We start from the raw sequence: 18,811 nt of genomic DNA on the forward strand, positions 1-18,811 counted from the left end.
ACCTAAAAAGAAAAAAATGCAGACACATAGTTAGAAAGCATTCATATTAAAATAAAAAAATAAATCTTTAACTACAAATTAATAAAAATTACATCCACCATTTCACTACTATGATGTATAGCAGGGTCCACTTTAGCCAGATGGGCTTCTTCACATACAAAAGAATGATCTGCCCTCACCTAATAATAAAGATCAATTAGATCAGAAATAACATCATTTCCATACATTCATATTATAACTACAGAATCGTACTCACCTCAGAAAGATCTGCATTCATGCATGCAATATCATCTACTGGCATTAAGCCCTTGACATGGAGCATCTTCTCGATGCATGAAAGCCTCCTATCGAAGGCAACAATCTATGCATCCTTCACTGTGGCATCCTCAATGGGTTGAGAATCCTCTAAGTAAAAACCATGATTAATTAAGGATCTCTCAATTGCTACGATGCGTGTCTCTAAAATATAAATTGGATGTTGTTTGGACTGCCTAGATGATAGAACCTAAAAAACTATAAAAAATCTTAAAAATTGTATGCAATAAGTAATGTGCAGTGAGGAGCTATATATTTTCCTATATAGGAAAATTTTATGTATGCTATTTAAATATAGTATGGCAAACAGTGTCCCGGCACATAAAAACTATGTACCAAATAAAAATAAGTGTATGTCACATGAAGACAATGACATACAGCACTGAATTAAAAAAAATGTAGCAAAATCTTAATTGTCTACAAATGCATTATAAGTGTGTGCAAGATGGACTTTACTGTGTGCTGGCACATAGCATGTGTGTGCCAAATAGAAAATAATATATGAATCATGTAACTAATATGGAGTACAGAAAATAGAAAAAAAATCAAATTTTATATGTGCCTGCTCCTGTATCGAAACTACCCCTTATGGCCTTCTTTGTCATAGGAGGTGCATCTCATCCTCCTTAAGCTCTATCCTCTGGATCACCTATCATGAAACAAAAAAAAAATTCTAAAAAAATTAGTTATACTTCAACTAAAATATATATGATGTTAGATACAAAAGGTAATACCTCAAACTTTTTTAATTTCTTTATAGCTTCAGCGATCACCTCCATCTTGCGAGGGAATGAGGTGTTGTTCCAATGCAAGAGATGGGGATAAATGAATGATGGTCTGTGCTTTCCAAGTAGACTATTGGCATTCTCAACAGCCCATACCTATACAAAAAAAGTAATATAAGCATTATATTTTGGAGAAATCTAACTATGTATCATGCCAAAATAATATAGATTGACTGTGTATCATAAGAAATTAATTGTATAGTATAATATATTAATTGTGTATCATAATAAATTAATTATGTACTAATATAGATTAATTATATATCATAATAAATTAACTGTGTACCAATATAGTCATATAGATTACCTGTGTACTCACTAAAAGAAAAACTCTTTTTACCGATGGCTATTAGCGACGGTAATTTTACCATCGCTAATAATATTTTTTACCAATGATAAATGGTGACCAACAAATTTGCTGTCGTAAAAAAAAATAGCGACGGTATTTTTGACTTTTAGCAATGGCTAGTTGTGTCGCTAATAAAAAATAATTTTATTTTTTTTAATTTGATTCTAGGATTATTAATGATGGAGTTATCTTATTAGTGATGGTATTTTTTCATTGCTAATAATCCTAAATTTCCCCCTGCCCCTTGGTTCCCACGATTTTTATCTAATTGTGTGCTCTCATTTTTCCCCACCCTCTTTTTATTTTACCCCACCAGTGACTGACCCCCCCCCAGATTTCTCCCTCTCCAAGCCTTTGGATCTCATTTTCCTCCATTGATGGCCGACCGACCATTGGATCCTGCTTCTCTGAGCCCCCAACCATCTTTTCAAGCCCCCATCCATCAAATCACGAGCCCCTCGACTGCCTCCTACCTCCTCGAGCCTCCGACCCGCCTCCCTCCAGCCACCTTCAGTCCCCCTCTTTCCGCTGTCGTTGAATCGAGCTTTCCCGAGCCCCTGACCACCTCCCCAAGCCTCGATATCTCAGCTGCCTCCTCAAGCCCCTAGCACGCCTCCCCTCGGCCACCTCCTTGAGCCCCCCTCCACTGAATCCCAAGCCCCTTGGCCACCTCCCAACTCCTCGAGCCTCGACCGCCTCCCCGAGTACCCGGCCTGCCTCCTCTCGACTGCTTCTAGTCTTCCTCTTTTCCCCACCACTGGATCCAGCTTCCCCAAGCCACCAGCTGCCTCCTCGAGTCCCGAGCCCCCAACCAACCTCCCCGAGCCATCGAACCACCTCACCGAGCCATCGAACCATCACCCTCGCCTCCTCCATTCGGATGCCTAGCCGTTCCCATCAACCTCATCGGTTGTCGCCTCACCACACCACCTCGCCATGCCGCCTCACCATGCGCCCATGCCCATCAAGGTCACCGATCGCTGCCTCGCTGTGCCCAGCAACCTAGTCATCTCGTTGTGCTTATCCACCGGCTGCCTAAGACAGATCACCATCATTCCACCACTCAGTGCTGTCAACAGTCCCTCCTTTCCACCTTGATCGCCTCACTGTCGATCTCCTCACCGCCACTCTCTTCCCCTCAAACAAACACTGTTACTCACTTTCGTTAGCCACCATCGGCTCTTTTGCCTATTGTGACAGTGCCATCGAGAGCTGCTGCCCCTCTCCTCACTCGGTAGATCTCAACATGCTTACATTGTAGATTTGTAGTTTTGATTAATATGTTGTACATGAGCTTCTTTAGTTTATATCTAGTATTTTTTTTTTGATTAACTTTTAACTCTCAGTAAAATAATTTAATGCCAATGCTTGCAGAGACTCACCAAATAGTTATATGACTCATATCTAAACCTATATGCTCTATGAATTCTTTCTGGTAATTTGCTAAATTGCTAATGTTCTATCAGTTTGTTATTGTAAAGTTGTAGACCATAATAATATATATATCCTTGTATTGGTGTTTGCTTTTATGCCTATCTAATAAATGAATGTGCTTGTACTTGTGTATATCCATGGTTTTAAAATATGTATTCCAGAATTGTCTGTGCCTGTTTATATTAATTCATGCTTGTATTTTTTGAATTATCTTTATTTTTTAGAGTTGGTTGAACTGAGAGAAGGAACCAGGTTGACTCCTCTCAACTTTATTAATTATGAAGTTTATGTGTTGGCCCATCAATATTTGACAATCATTATTAATTGATTTGTGTTGGATATGCTATTTAGTACGTGAATATTCTCTTTTATGTTCTGACTAGAATCTCGAGATTTGCCATTTTTATGAACTAAAAAAAAAATATCAATTTAAGCATTATGAAGGTTGCCCTAGCACTCCAAACATCTATCATGTAGTAGTTAAGTTAAATTTTTAAAAATTGGTTGTACATTGCCTCAAATGCATTGTTAGTGGCAAAAGACTTTAATTTATATGCCCAAAATATTTAGAAAACCCTAATGTTAAGGTTCTGGTGTTTGCTGGTGTCAACAAGCTCATGATAAAGTTTAGCTTAGTAGAATTGCTCAACAACTCTTTGAATGTACCAGAAATTCAATCTTTGATAATGGTTTCAAGGTTTATTTTTCTCTTTTACAATCTTTCATGCAAATTAATAGAAGGAATTTTGCAGAAGATACTTTAAATAATGTGTGATAATTGATCATATGAAGATCAGCTACTGTCTACTTTGACTTATATTTTCCACTCCTAATAGCAATAGGAGGATTCAATAGATGTTCTTGGTTTGCAAGTTGGGACCACAAGATGCTTGCTTTTGCTTTCTTTTTCTTACCATTCTACCATAGTGCCTAGTAGTTTGTATGATTTTCCTTTTCTGATTTCTTCTTTCCATATTTCTAAACTACATATCTAAACAACAACTATTGGCATTTAAGGTCACTTCAGTGGGTGCAAGATCGAATTTCCATTGATGCTGCTCGGCAGACCATAGAATCCCTTATACATGTATTAGAATTTTGCTTACATGTGAATGATTTTGGCTTCATTATTAGTCTTTGAGCAATGTGATTGTTTTGTTTGGTTTGGTTTGCTTATTTACTTATTTGGCTCTGTTCTTTTGTGCAATTTGCTAGACACCTTAGATTCCACCTATTTATCTAATTCATAAAATCTAATTTATCATTTGGTCAAAAGTTTTTTTGTTCAACGAGATATAAATTCTACCTATTTATCTGACCCACAGCCCCACCTCCCTCCTTCAAAGCCCTAGATGCTGGAGTGCCGTGTAGTCGGATCCGTACTGCTATTGCACTATGAGTATTAGCGACGGTGATGGAGCCATCATCATCGCCACACTCCATTCCTATCTTTTGAAATTTTAAATATTTGAAATTAGATTTGTCTGATTATTTTAAATTAATAATATTTAAATTTAAATATTATTAATCTAAATACTAATAATATTTTAAACTAATAATATTATTAATTTAAATATTATTATTGATAATATTATTAAAATTAATAATATTATTAATAATATTATTTAAATTAATATTATTCTCAAAAGGTGAAACTACTTCGGAAAGCTCTCCAACGAGAGTAGCGCTACTGTCTTCAATGGTAGGGATTCGAAGTCGGACCACCACCAGATCGACTTTAGCCTGCTCATCTACTCCAACGATGGTTAGAGCAGCTCAACAATTGAATTCTAGGCCCTAGGCCCAGCTTGAAGTCCAAAAAAAAATTTCGAAGTGGACTTAAGGAGGCTAACATGATACCTTTACAGTCTACAATGATAGGTTTAGGATGAATGAAGAAATGAAGTTACAAACAGTGGAAAACATGCCTTAGTTCCCCAATTCACGCATGCCACCATCTCCACCGACATCACTGCACCACTTCTCCATTTCCACCGTCCACCTACCGCGGATTTCCTCCATCGCGTCCCCTCTCGATTCCCCAGCTCACACCCTCCCTGTCTTTTTCTCTTCTTTGTATGCCTCCTCCTCCTCTATCGATCAGGCGAGGTAGCTTTGGAAGGTCTGTTGTTCCACAGACAACCAGCATGTAGCCATTGTTAGATGGAAAGGAGAAGAAGACAATGCAGGAGGGATCTTTTGCCTAGGTTGGCTTCTAAATTTCTTTCTCCTCCTACTCTTCTTCTTTGCATCCCTCTCTACTTCGCCATTCTTTTTTTTCTTTCCTTTTAACTTTTGATAAATTGGGACTTGGAAACTCTCTAATGCTATCTTCTAGACCTTGAAGGAAAATTCTTTGTTGCCATACCAAGCTGCTTTGCCAACAGAAATTTCTCTAGTGCTGGTAAGTTTACCTATATTTCTTGAATCATCTAACTTTTTTTTTTCTTTTTTAATCATCAGAATCATCTGACATTCTTTATGATGTCTTGATACTCTCAGACTCAGATGACGTGAGGTCACTAGTGACCCCACAGTCATATGGAGCAATGCCCAACTCTCAGAGCAGGTAAGTCTATTAACAATTTTTTTTACTTGTTTTAAATACTTATATTTAGAAGCTTCACATATCTAGACTTGAGTCTGGAAATGAGATCTAGATGGTAAAAATTCAATCTAACCATCCAATTGACGGACTAAGAGTGTCTATAACTCCGTATCATCAAATAAAATGTGTAGAAATAATCTGTTCGAGAATCGAAGTAGTATATCAAAATATATGCCTTCGTATCGATATATATACTTTCGTATCGAAACTTATTAATGATGTTTTATTTTTTTCATTACAGGATGTTGGAATATCCGGCTCTCATCCACCAGCTGCTAGAGAGGACGTACAAGAGCAAAAGAAGGATGAGGAGGATGATGGCAAGGGTTTAAGGTCAGACCACTATCAGATCGGCTCTAGTCCAGTGGTGCCAGAATTAGATGTTCTAGGCTGCATGCGTGCTACACTAATGTATTCAACAAGTCTATAGCCTTGGCTGACAGGCTCGGATAATCTTCAAAAATTTTATCATGATGGGGATAGATCATTGCAATTGTTGGTCTTCAATGTGGTAAACTCTAATATTTTACATATTCTCTTTTATATTATTTTATCTTTTATTATCTAATATAACATTCTTTATGATATCTTGATACTCTTAGATTCGGACAACATGGGGTCACCAGTGACTCCACAGTTACACGGAGCAGCACTCGACTCTCAGAGTAGGTAAGTCTATTAATAATTTTCTTTACTTATTTTAAATATTTATATTTAGAAGCTTCATATGTTTAGATTTAAATCCGAAAAATAGATCTTGGGGGGTAAAAATTTAATCTAACCATCCAATCAATGGATCAAAAATGTCTGTAGCTCCGTATCATCAAATAAAATATGTAGAAATAATCTATTCAAGAATGAAGTAGTATATCAAAATATACACTTTTGTATCGACATATATATTTTCATAATAAAATTTATTAATAATATTTTATTTTTTTTATTACAAGATGTTAGGGCATCCAACTCTCATCCATCAACTACTAGAGAAGATGTATCGGAGCAGGAGGATGAGAAGGATGATTAGGAGGATCTTACATAATTATATATATATATATATATATATATATATATATATATATATATATATAATTTTGATACTTGTAAAAAATTTAAATTTATAAAATTATAAAATTTATATTTTTAATATAATATAATTAATTTTATATTTATAATTATATTAAAAAATTATTATTTTATTTATAATATATTTTAAAAAATATTATTACTTATTAATATGATTAAAATAGATTTTAAAATATTTAATTATAAAATTTTTAAAAAAATTAAAAACTATTAGCGACGATATTAGTGATGACATCTGCCATCGCTAATAGTTTTTAAAAATTTTATTAAAAAAATAAAAAAACTATTAGCGATGTCAATAGCGATGATAAGACCATCGCTAATAATTTTTTAATATTTTAATTAAAAAAATTAAAATTATTAGTGATAGCTTTTGTCACTAATACCGTCGCTAATTATCGTTATTAGCGATGATAAAATTATCATCGCTAATAGTGGTAATTAGCGATGAGGTTATTTTCATTAAATTTTTAATGATGGCATTCCATCGCTAATGCTATTAGCGATGGCAAACTGATTATTAGCGACGGTAATTAGCCATCGCTAATAGTCATTTTTTTTGTAGGGACTATAATACATTAACTATTTTTTAGTATAGATTAATTATGTATCATAATAAATTAACTGTGTACCAATATAGATTAACTGTATATCAATATAGATTAACTGTATATCAATATAGATTATCTATGTACTATAATATATCAACTGTGTCTCAGTATAGATTAACTGTGTACCATAATAGATTAACTGTATACTAATATAAATTAACTGTGTATCATAATAATTAACTGCATACTAATATAGATTAACTGTGTACCAATATAGATTAACTGTGTACCATAATAAATTAACTATATCCTAGTATAGATTAACTGTGTACCAATATAGATTAACTATATACTATAGTAAATTAATTGTGATCCAGTATAGATTAACTATATATCATAATAGATTAACTGTGTACCAGTATAGATTAATTATGTACCAATACAGATCAACTGTGTACCATAATAGATTAACTATGTACCAATATACACTAACTGTATACCAATATAGATTAATTATGTACTATAACAAATTAACTATGTGCCATTCTATATTAACTATGTACCATACTAGACTAATTATATACCATATTAAAATAAGTGATACCATATTAGATTGACTATCAAATAATTGAATTGAAAGCAATAGAGATAAGCTTACCATCAGAGCCACCGTACATCCATCCATATAGCCAGCAGAGTCTCTTTCAGTTGTGTTCCTTATGCGCACACTCTCTATTAGGCTAGGGATCTGCTGTCGAAGAAAAGAAAAAACTGTAAGACCCCAACTATATAATCCTAGATGATCCAAATCGTCAAGATATGGACTTAATGCCGTTAGAATATGGTAGCGTATAATTGAAAAAAGAATAGTTACAAAAAGATAAAGAATCTAACACTTGATAAAGTCTTCTACATCCTGCAACCTAGACTTCCCAACAAGTGACATCAATTTATTTTTAACTAAATCTCTAGTAGTCTTTTTATGGTCACCATCAAAAAAATGGGTGATGAGGTCTGCTTGAATCTTCTCCTTCCTATATAATTCAATCTCATCACCTGTAGCCCTTAAACCGAGGATAAGAGCAATATCAGTCCCTACAAAAGGAACCATATAGTCTTACCTAACCTAAAGCCCTTCTTCTCATCATCCCAAAAGGAAAGCAATGCATCCAATATATAATGGCCTGCTCTACTTGATATATGGAGGTTGGAGCAAATGATAAAATAGAGTCGCAGCCACCTTTGTCTTCTGCTCTTCGAACATGGACTCCATAAGTATATCCATAACCTCAATATAGTGACTGAAATAGCATCTTCCATTCAGCTTATTTATTGGGCCAATACAAAATTCTTTAGCTCTCCTTGAACTGGCCATCGAAATCTTTAAATTTGATTTTATTTTTAGCATCTTAATTTCAGCATGTGAATATTCCTAGTATGTGTAGATTAGATCTATATGTAGTATGCATGATTGATTAAAAGGATTTTAATCTAGATCTGAAATTTTCACTGTGATTTTTAAATTTCTGCATACGTATCTCAGATGTACAACATACTTCAAGTGGTATCACAAATCAAATTCAAACAATACAACCAATTCATAAGTGATAGAATCCCTACACTAAGTAAAAGAACAATTCATAAGTAAAAGCATTCATGCAGTCAGATTGATCAAGAAGAAAACCCCTGCTCTAATAACACGTCGACTGAAATTGCTAAAATCCATGGAGAGAGAATAGAGGAGGAAAGAGAGAAAATAAAAGAGAGAAGAGAGGGAGAGAGAGAACATTACCAGCTATATTTACAGAACCAATTCATAAGTAACAAAAATTTTACTCTAAGTAAGAGAAATATTTATAAGTAAGAGCATCCATACAGTTCCGTTCATAAGGAAGAGAACCCCTGCTCTAATAATGGGCCGATTGAAATTGCTAGAATACACGGAGAGAGAAGAGAGGGGAAAAAAGAGAAGATAGAAGAGAGAAGAGAGGGAGAGAGAACATTGTAGGCGGGCTTTGCCTCCACCAGCATCTGCTGTCTCAGTCATCATTCTCATCTAAGAGAAGGCACGGAACAGCACCGCAGCCCTCACCACCAGTAGCGTGAGTAAAATGGCACAGTAATAGGTCACCGGAGATAACTGTCGGGAAGAAAGAAAATGAAGAGATGAAAATTTGGGGAGAGTATTGTATTCAATTTGAGAGCATTTTCATCTCACGAGGGACTTCAAGTTAAAACGCTATATTTAGTGGATGGGGAGTTATAAGTTGGGTCAACATGATTTAAAAATTGAACTCCCGTCAACAAATGGACAAGGTGTTAATTTCCCTTTGTTTTTAACTTTTGCAAATACTTGTGCCCCTTTTAAGAAATCAATAGATGAAAATTTTTTTTTTTTATTATTCCTTCAAATCTTTGCAGGCAACTTCATTAACTGTCAAGATATATGGCCAACATTTATTGCAACATGATTTTGTGATCTAGTGTAAAATAATGCTACCGGTTGAGACTAATTATAACGGTTGATTAGTTTTCATAGATATGCCTTAGTGGCAATCCAAGGAGGTCGTGCCTTTTAAATTCATAATCTATGCTCCAACAATTAGGGAGTAATTTGAATTCTTTAAAGATTTGAAGCTTTAGTTACCAAAAAAAAAAAAAAGGATTTGAAGCTTGAATATTTCCTCAAACAAGAAATTGCTAACGAGGAAGACTGATAACATGATTTACAAAAAATACATCACCCGTCCATGGCTTATAGTTAACATGCTACGATAGTTCTTCCAAATAAATTATACAGTATATTTTCTAAACATCAAGACTTAATCTTTCACGTCTTAGCCAATCAAGGATATCATCCAATTTTGGGCATGTAGTGTTTGATGTTCCTACAAACAGGCATGTAATATATGATTTATCCAAATTTGCATAGACTAACATTCTAAAAGCATGCGTCTCACTGATTCGTAGGCATTTCTGTAGTAAGGGCGTGATGCAGCATTAGATATTCTTATTTATTTATTTTTTGGTACACAGATAGAAGATAAAGAAACAATAGCAACCAAGGAACCAGAAAATATCAATACAAATGGAGATAGCTGAAGCCCAAATGCTTATTCTGCAGCAGCAAGTTAAATTTAGAAGGAAGAGCCGAATCCAAATTGTAATTGCAATTGAAATCTTTGCCGACCAGCCAATCTGCCTCGGATGTTGATTCACCATAAATGTATCAGAATGAAAATAACTGATGGATGAGATAAGGAAATTGATCATAGAAAAGGCTGTACGCGAGAGATCATAAAACTGGCTGTAACTTAGCTGATGAAACTGATTAGGTGTAAAGATCCTCGAACGAACTAAAACAACACATCCATAATGGTCTCTAATAACAAAACCAGCTCTCCCTCGATCATTCCAAAGAGATCCTATTGGGTGGATGTCTGGCCTGGACACCACCTTCTAAGACCTTTTCAGTACCATGCGATGCAGCAGAAAGAAAGAAGAAACAAAACAAAGCAATCAAAATACGTGGATCAGCCACAAAAGGGCTCGCCTCCACGGGACATGCAAACTTCACTGTGAAAAAAAAATTTACAAGAGGAGATCTCACCCTCAATGCTTGTACACCCAATTCTCTCTCTCTAGAAGTTTCCCTCTCAAAAGCTCTCTCTCTTGAAAGACCCCCTGAACCCCTGAAGTGCCTGGCGACCACTGTCCAGGAGCCTCCTGCTCCTTCTCTCTCAACGCTTCCATCTCTCTCTTCTCTCGGGTTTCGTACGGCACAAAAATCTGAACCACGCATCTTTCCTGTGCGTCACAGGCCTTTTAAAGAGCTTAAACCCAACTAGATTAGGTTTAAGAATCCTTAATCAACCCAAATCAAGTCTTGAACCGTTGGATCAAGATCGGGAGCTCCCTGAGCCCTCCGATCATGATCGGTCCACAGAATAGTACCGTAGACCGCAAGAAATGCATGGAAAATGCCTATGCGGTCCACAGGCCCACCCGTGGACCGCCCGATCCACGGTAGACTGGAGTACAGGGCCTAGGCAGGGCGCCTGGGCCTGGGCCGGCCCGCGCGCGGGCCTGGGCCACACCCGCACTCGGGCTGGGCTGCACGCCCGCCGAGCCGCGTGCCTGGGTCGCGCGTCCCGCGCATTGGCCCCACCTGGGCCATGCGCCGCCGCCGCTTCGCCGGCCCACCACCGGCGGTCCTCCGCCGCCTCGAGTTTCATGTCGACTTCAAAAGCTCGTATCTTCTCCGTCCGAGCTCCGTTTTGGATGATCTTGATCTCGTTAAACTCCATTTTTTGCCGCGAACCTTACTGTGAGCTCAATATGGGCTGAATCTTGAGGTGTCAAATCTTAATAATCTCCATCTTGACTCGATATTCGGCTTCCTCCAAACTCCGAGAGCTTCTGGATCTCCTCGCCCCCATGCCCTGGGGCAATCGCCTGTTGATCATGAATGGGCAAACATGGGAGTCGAGCCAAGCTGCTCAATCCCATCTCCATCGTATGCTGTGCTCCTCCTGACCTGAGACCTGCTCGGGGCATCATCCTATGGTAATAGAAATCTTACCTTATGACATCGCCTCAAGTCCTCCCGAGTCTCCTGTCTCGTGCCGATCCGTCTCCTGGAGCTCCATCTGACTCCTGAAGCTCCATCTGGCTCTCGAAGCTCCACCTCGCACTGGGCTCTCCGTCAAGTAATAATATCCTCTACTCCCCTTCTTCCCCTCCTACACAATCCTATCACCGCATAGCACCCTCAGGATTCCTCCACCAGCTACCGTCCTGTAGCCTCTCAATCCAATCTGCTAAGTGAGATAAGATTCCGTCTGAAATCAGGTATGTATCAGACCTCCCCCAATCTCTTCACTGCACCGTCATGTGTCCTCCAGCTGACCGTCCCAATGCCTCTGATCGTATAGCTCGATCCATCCGGCAGATATACAGTGCCCTCACTATTCTCCAGGAGTCAAACTGCTCCTCTCTGCAACATACATGATAGGAGCATACAGAATCTAATATCCACTACTGGAAAGAAGTAGATACCTCATCAGATATCTCCAGGACATCTCCATTTGAATCACTGTCGGCCGTCGCTACAGCAGCCATCGTCCAATTTTTAAGTTGAGGGCAATCTCTGGCTAGATGCCCCAACTCCTCACACCGATAACATCTGGTTTTGCTCAAGTCCCTCTGGACTTGGACCGCCCTCGTTGCGATCTTCTATCGCTCCATTTACAACCTCCTGCTCCTCTAGAAGCCACCAAAGCTGAGCTACCGTCACCTGAGCTCGAAGCTGAGTTCTCCCTCCTGAAAATCTCATTCTGGAGTATTGCTGCGGCGACCTCATCCATCTTGATGGTGCTCTTCCCCACTAGAAGAGCAGTCACCAAGGACTCGTATGAAAAGGGAAGCGACGCCAGCAAAACCAGCGCCATAGTCTTCTCCTTAACATTCTCGCCAATGCTGAGGAGGTCGGTGAGGATCTTCTGGAAGTGGCTGAGATGCTCCTGCACGCCCTGTCCCTCAGTCATCCGCAGTTGGTAGAACTGCCTCCAGAGGAAAAGAGTGTTGGTGATAGACTTCGCCATGTACAACTCCTCGAGCTTCGACCACAGCACTGTCGGGAAGTCTCGCTCAGCACATGGATCACCACCTCATCTGCCAGGTACATACGGATGGTACTCACTGTCTGCATCTATAGCTGTTTTCAATCTCGCACCTTCATGGTGGTCGGCTTCTCATCGCACAAGAGAGCATCGATCAACCCCTGTTGGATGAGCACGTCCTTTACCCGTACCTGCCACAAGGAGAAATTGCTCTTACCATCGAACTTGTTGATCTCCATCTTGATTGTTCCTGTCTTCTCCATCTTCAGTCTTGCTCACCACCGCTGCAATTTGCATCCTTGTACCGTCTTGCTCTGATACCACTTGTTGGATGGATGTCTGGCTTGGACACCACTTTCAAGACCTTTTCAGTACCACACGATGCAGCAGGAAGAAAGAAGAAACAAAATAAAACAATCAAAATACTTGGATCAGCCACAAAAGGGCTCGCCTCCATGGGGCATGCAAACTTCACTGTGAAAAAAAAAATTTACAAGAGGAGACCTCACCCTCAACCCTTGTACGCCCAATTGTCTCTCTAGAAGTTTCCTCTCAAAAGCTCTCTCTCTCTTAAAAGACCCCTTGAACCCCTGAAATGCCTGGCGACCGCTGTCCAGGAGCCTTCTGCTCTTCTCTCTCAACGCTTCCACCTCTCTCTTCTCTCAGGTTCCATACGGCACAAAAATCTGAACCACGCATCTTTCCTGTGCGTCACAGGCCTTTTAAAGAGCTTAAACCCAATTAGATTAGGTTTAAGAGTCCTTAATCAACCCAAATCAAGTCCTAAACCATCGGATCAAGATCGGGAGCTCCCTGGGCCCTCCGATCGCGATCGGTCTATGGAATAGTACCATGGACCGCAAGAAATGCATGGAAAATGCCCACACAGTCCACAGGCCCACCCGTGGACCGTCCGATCCACGGTGGACCGGAGTACAGGGCCCAAGCAGGGCGCCTGGGCCTAGGCTGGCCCGCGCGTGCGGGCCTGGGCCGTGCCCGAGCGCAGGCTGGGCCGTGCGCCCAGCTGGGTGGCCCACCCGTCGGGCCGCGCACCGCTGTCGCTCCGCCCGCCTGCCGCCGGCGGTCCTCCGCCGCCTCGGGTTTCGCGTCGATTTCAAAAGCTCGTATCTTCTTCGTCCGAGCTCCATTTTGGATGATCTTGGTCTCATTGGACTCCGTTTTTCGCCGCGAACCTTGCTGTGGGCTCAATGTAGGCTAAATCTCGAGGCATCAAATCCTAACAGATCCATCAAAATTAATTTTAAGCAATCCACAGGGAGGGGGCACCCAACAAAGCAATGGAGGTTGGGAAGAGAAGTTGCTAGAGCTACAAATATCTCAGTGTCCTGGGTTGCCTGCAGGGACATTTAACAGAGTCATAAAATTAATTTTCAGCATCGACCATGCAATAATGAAGTTATTCTCAAAGATTTTGTCCATCTAATTATTGGGCAAGGTCATTCATTGCTTGATATCTCCAACTCAATCTACCTTCATCAAAGGTAGGAGAATGTTCAAGAGCTTTATCATTGCCAATGAAGTTGTCTCCTATTGCGAGCAAACTGAAACAAAAGGCATCTTATGCAAAGTAGACTTCGAAAAGGCTTTTGACACTATTTCATGGAAATTCCTCATCGACCTTCTCCATCAGCGATGCCTTCGATCTCGTGCATCTGCACCATTCTATACAACTCTAAATCAGCCCTCCTCATTAATGGACATGCAGGTAAATGGTTCTCAAATCAAAGAGGGGTTAAACAAAAGAATCTCATTTCCCCACTACTATTCAACCTTGTGGTCGATACCCTAGACAGGATTCTCCAGCAAGCTGCTCTTGAGGACCTGTTCTCGAGTATAGGTTCAAATGAGTTTCCTTCAGTTTGCCAACGACACCATAATTTTCTGTAACTTCACCAACGCTCACATTCAGAATTTAAAGTGTATACTCTATGCCTTTGAGATGCTAACCGCCCTCAAGACCAACTGCAAAAAGACGAGCATCATAGGGATGGGACTTTCATCATCGAAGATAGAGGATGCATCTACTTTCCTCGGCTACTAGATCGTTTCTCTTCCCATTCATTACTTGGGAATCCCTCTACATCATTCGAAACTCAAACCTTCAGATTGGAACTTTCTTATCCAAAAAATAGAGAAAAAACTCTCTGGATGTGGCAGAAAAAAAAAAAAAAAAACTTGTCCTTGGCTGGACGGCTTGTTCCAATCTAATCAGTGCTCCAGCAAATCCAATCTTTTGGAATATGTTAGTATACCGCATTCCATCAGTCGTTGTCCAGAAGATTGATCCAGTCTGTAGACCTTTTCTATAAAGCAATCAAAATGCACGCGCTAAAGTTACTTGGCTAGATGGGATCTAGTATGCCGACCAAAAAAAATATCGGGTGCCAAGAATCTTGAACCTCGAAGTGATTAACATAGCATTATTGGTGGTTTAGATTCCATAATGATCATAGTGGACCATGGAGGAATCTAATAGCCAAGATCTAAGCTTCCTTCAAAAATTACTTCTGATAAAACTTTGACAACCTCACCACCGTGGAACAGCATAGCAAATCTTCAAGAGTTATTCTTCCAAATCTCTACCCCGATGATCTGTAATGGTCATCAATTCACTTCCTTCTGGCATGATTCTTGGCTTGAATATTAGGCTCTATCCACCAAATTACCTAGTCTATATATGTCTATCTGTCCGTCAAAAAGAAACTGAGATCTGTTGCGGAAGCTATACAAGACAACAGCAATACCATCCTTAGTTGCAACTTCCGAACTACACGTATTTAGTTCTGATACCACTTGTTGGGTGGATGGCTGGCCAATAAGACAGCAGCCTCCCAAGATCCTTTCAGTACAATAAGCTCTGATACCACTTGTTGGATGGATGTCTGGCAAGGACACCACCTCCCAAGATCCTTTCAGTACCACGAGATACAGCAGGAAGAAAGAAGAAACAAAACAAAAAAGGAAACAATCAAAATACGTGGATCAGCCACAAAAGGGCTCGCCTCCACGGGACATGCAAACTTCACTATGAAAAGAAAATTTTATAAAAGGAGACCTCACCCTCAACCCTTGTACACCCAATTCTCTCTCACTAGAAGTTTCCCTCACAAAAGCTCTCTCTCTCTTGGAGACCCCCTGAACCCCTGAAGAGCCTGGCGACCGCTGTCCAGGAGCCTCCTGCTCCTTCTCTCACAGCGCTCTCGCCTCTCTCTCTCTCTTCTCGAGTTCGTACGGCAGTGAGAAAACGAACCACATGATTCTCTGTTTCGTCATAGGGCTTTTATAGACCTTAATCACGACTTAGATCGTGATTAGGACTCCTTAATCAACCCAAATCACGTCCCAGACCGTCTGATCAAGACCGGGTGCCACCCATGCCGTCGGATCGCGCTCCGGTCCACGGAATAGTGCCGTGGACCGCAAGAAATGCGTGGGAAATGCCCACGCGGTCCACAGGCCCCGCCGTGGACCGCCCGGTCCACGGTGGACCGGGGCAAAGGGGCCGCAGGCCAGGGTCGCGCGTCCCGCGCAGGCCTGGGTCGCGCGTCCCGCACGGGCCTGGGTCGTGCATCCCGCGTGGGCCTGGGTCGCACATCCCGCGCACCGCTGCCTGCGGCCGCGCTGCTGCCGCCCGCCGCCGGTCACCGACGGTCCTCCATCACCTCGATTCTCGTGTCGACTTCAAAAGCTTGTATCTCCTCCATCCGAGCTCTGTTTCAGGTGATCTTGATCTCGTTGGACTCCATTTTTTGCCGTGAACCTCACTGTGGGCTCAATATGGGCTGAATCTCGAGGCATCAAATTCTAACAATCTCTACCTCGACTCGATATTCAGCCTCCTCCAAACTCCGAGAGCTTTTGGATCTCCTCGCCCCCATGCCCTGGGGCAATCGCCTGCTGATTATGGATGGGCAAACATGGGAGTCGAGCCAGGCTGCTCGATCCCATCTCTGTCGTATGCTGTGCTCCTCCTGACTTGAGACCTGCTCGGGACATCATCCTACGGCAATAGTAATCTCACCTTGCGACGTCGCCTCTCGTCCTCCCGAGTCTCCTGTCTCGTTCCGATCCACCTCCTGGAGCTCCACCTCGCTCTGGGCTCCACCTGGCTCCCGAAGCTCCACCTCGCACTGGGCTCCCTGCTAGGTAATAATGTCCTCTGCTCCCCTTCTTTCCCTCCAGCACAATCCTATCACCGCGTAGCACCCTCAGGATTCCTCCACCAGTTACTGTCCTGTAGCCTCTCGAATCCAGTCTGCTAAGTGAGATAAGATTCCGCCTGAAATCGGGTATGTATCGGACCTCCCCCAATCTCCTCACTGCACCGTCATGTGTCCTCCAGCTGACCGTCCCAATGCCTCTGATCGCACAGCTCGATCCATCCGGCAGATATACAGTGCCCTCACTGTTCTCCAGGGAGTCAAACTGCTCCTCTCTGCAACACACATGATAGGGGCATGCAGAATCTAATATCCACTGCTGGGAAGAAGTAGATACCTCGTCAGATATCTTTAGGACATCTCCATCTGAATCGCTGCCGGCCGTCGCTACAGCAGCCATCGTCCGATTTTTGAGTTGAGGGCAATCTTTGGCTAGATGCCCCAACTCTTCACACCGGTAACACCTGGTTTTGCTCAAGTCCCTCCTGGACTTAGACCGCCCTCGTTGCGATCTCCTGTCGCTCCGTCTACCGCCTCCTGCTCCTTCAGAAGCCACCAAGGTTGAGCTACCGCCACCTGAGCTCGAAGTTGGGTTCTCCCTCCTGAGAACCTCATTCTGGAGTATCGCCGTGGTGACCTCGTCCATCTTGATAGTGCTCTTCCCCACTAGAAGAGCAGTCACCAAGGACTCGTACGAAGGGGGAAGCGATGCCAGCAAAACCAGGCCCTGGTCTTCTCCTCAACATTCTCGCCAACGCTGAGAAGGTCGGTGAGGATCTTTTGGAAGTGGCTCAGATGCTCCGCACGCTCTATCCCTCAGTCATCCATAGTTGGTAAAATTGCCTCCAGAGGAAAAAAGTGTTGGTGAGAGACTTCGCCATGTACAACTCTTCGAGCTTCGACCACAGCACCGTCGGGAAAGTCTCGCTCAGCACATGGATCACCACCTCATCCATCAGGTACATGCAGATGGTACTCATCGCCTGCATCTGTAGCCATTTTCAATCCTGCATCTCCATGGTGGTCGGCTTCTCATCGCACAAGAGAGCATCGATCAACCCCTGTTGGATGAGCACGTCCTTCACCCTTGCCTGCCACAAGGAGAAATTGCTCTTACCATCGAACTTGTTGATCTCCATCTTGATTGTTCCTGTTTTCTCCATCTTCAGTCTTGCTCACCACCACTGCAATCTGCATCCTTGTACTGCCTTGCTCTGATACCACTTGTTGGGTGGTGTCCTGGCCAGACATCCACCCAACAAGTGTTAGAATGTAATGTTTGTTCTTGTTAATTTCAAGGTAATATATGTTTTGATTTAGTTGTATGTTAGGTTCATATATGGGCTCATGTATAGTTGGACTCATGTTGTGATAGTGGTTTATGTATTAATATATTAACTTTTGTAGGATGTGGTAGCCTCACACATAAGAGGCTTTATGTACTAAGAAAAAAAAAGAAAAGAACCCTAGATCTATATTCTTCCCCAATTTTTCATCTCATTCTCCACTTCAATCTTCTTCCAAATTTCATCAAGTTGGTAAACAAAGCCAACAAAAATGGTATCAGAGCAAGAAAGATCAATAAGATTTGAATTTGAAGACAACAAGTAGGAAAGAGAGGACCATTCAAGAAAATCTTCATGAGAAGTTCAAGCAACATGGGCATGAGCATCAATTAATCTTCTATTCGTATTTTTGATAGAGAAAACTATGATTATTGGAGCATCAAGATGAAAACCCTCTTCATTTCATAAGAGATTTGAGATTTGGTGGAGAGTGGTATGAAGAGCCATCCACTCCAACCAACGAACAAAGAGAGCAAATGAAGGACTACAAAAAGAAGAATGCCAAAGCCCTCTTCTTTATCTAACAAGCGATATC

General features: G+C 41.2%; 1 pseudogene; it reads right to left on the reverse strand.

Annotated features, from left to right (window-relative positions):
• Positions 1-901: 901 nt before the first annotated feature.
• LOC140851215 (uncharacterized) lies at positions 902-8,503 on the reverse strand (annotated as a pseudogene).
• Between the last annotated feature and the right edge of the window lie 10,308 nt (positions 8,504-18,811).

Source organism: Elaeis guineensis, chromosome 8 (genome assembly GCF_000442705.2).
Source record: "Elaeis guineensis isolate ETL-2024a chromosome 8, EG11, whole genome shotgun sequence".
Lineage (NCBI taxonomy): Eukaryota > Viridiplantae > Streptophyta > Magnoliopsida > Arecales > Arecaceae > Elaeis > Elaeis guineensis.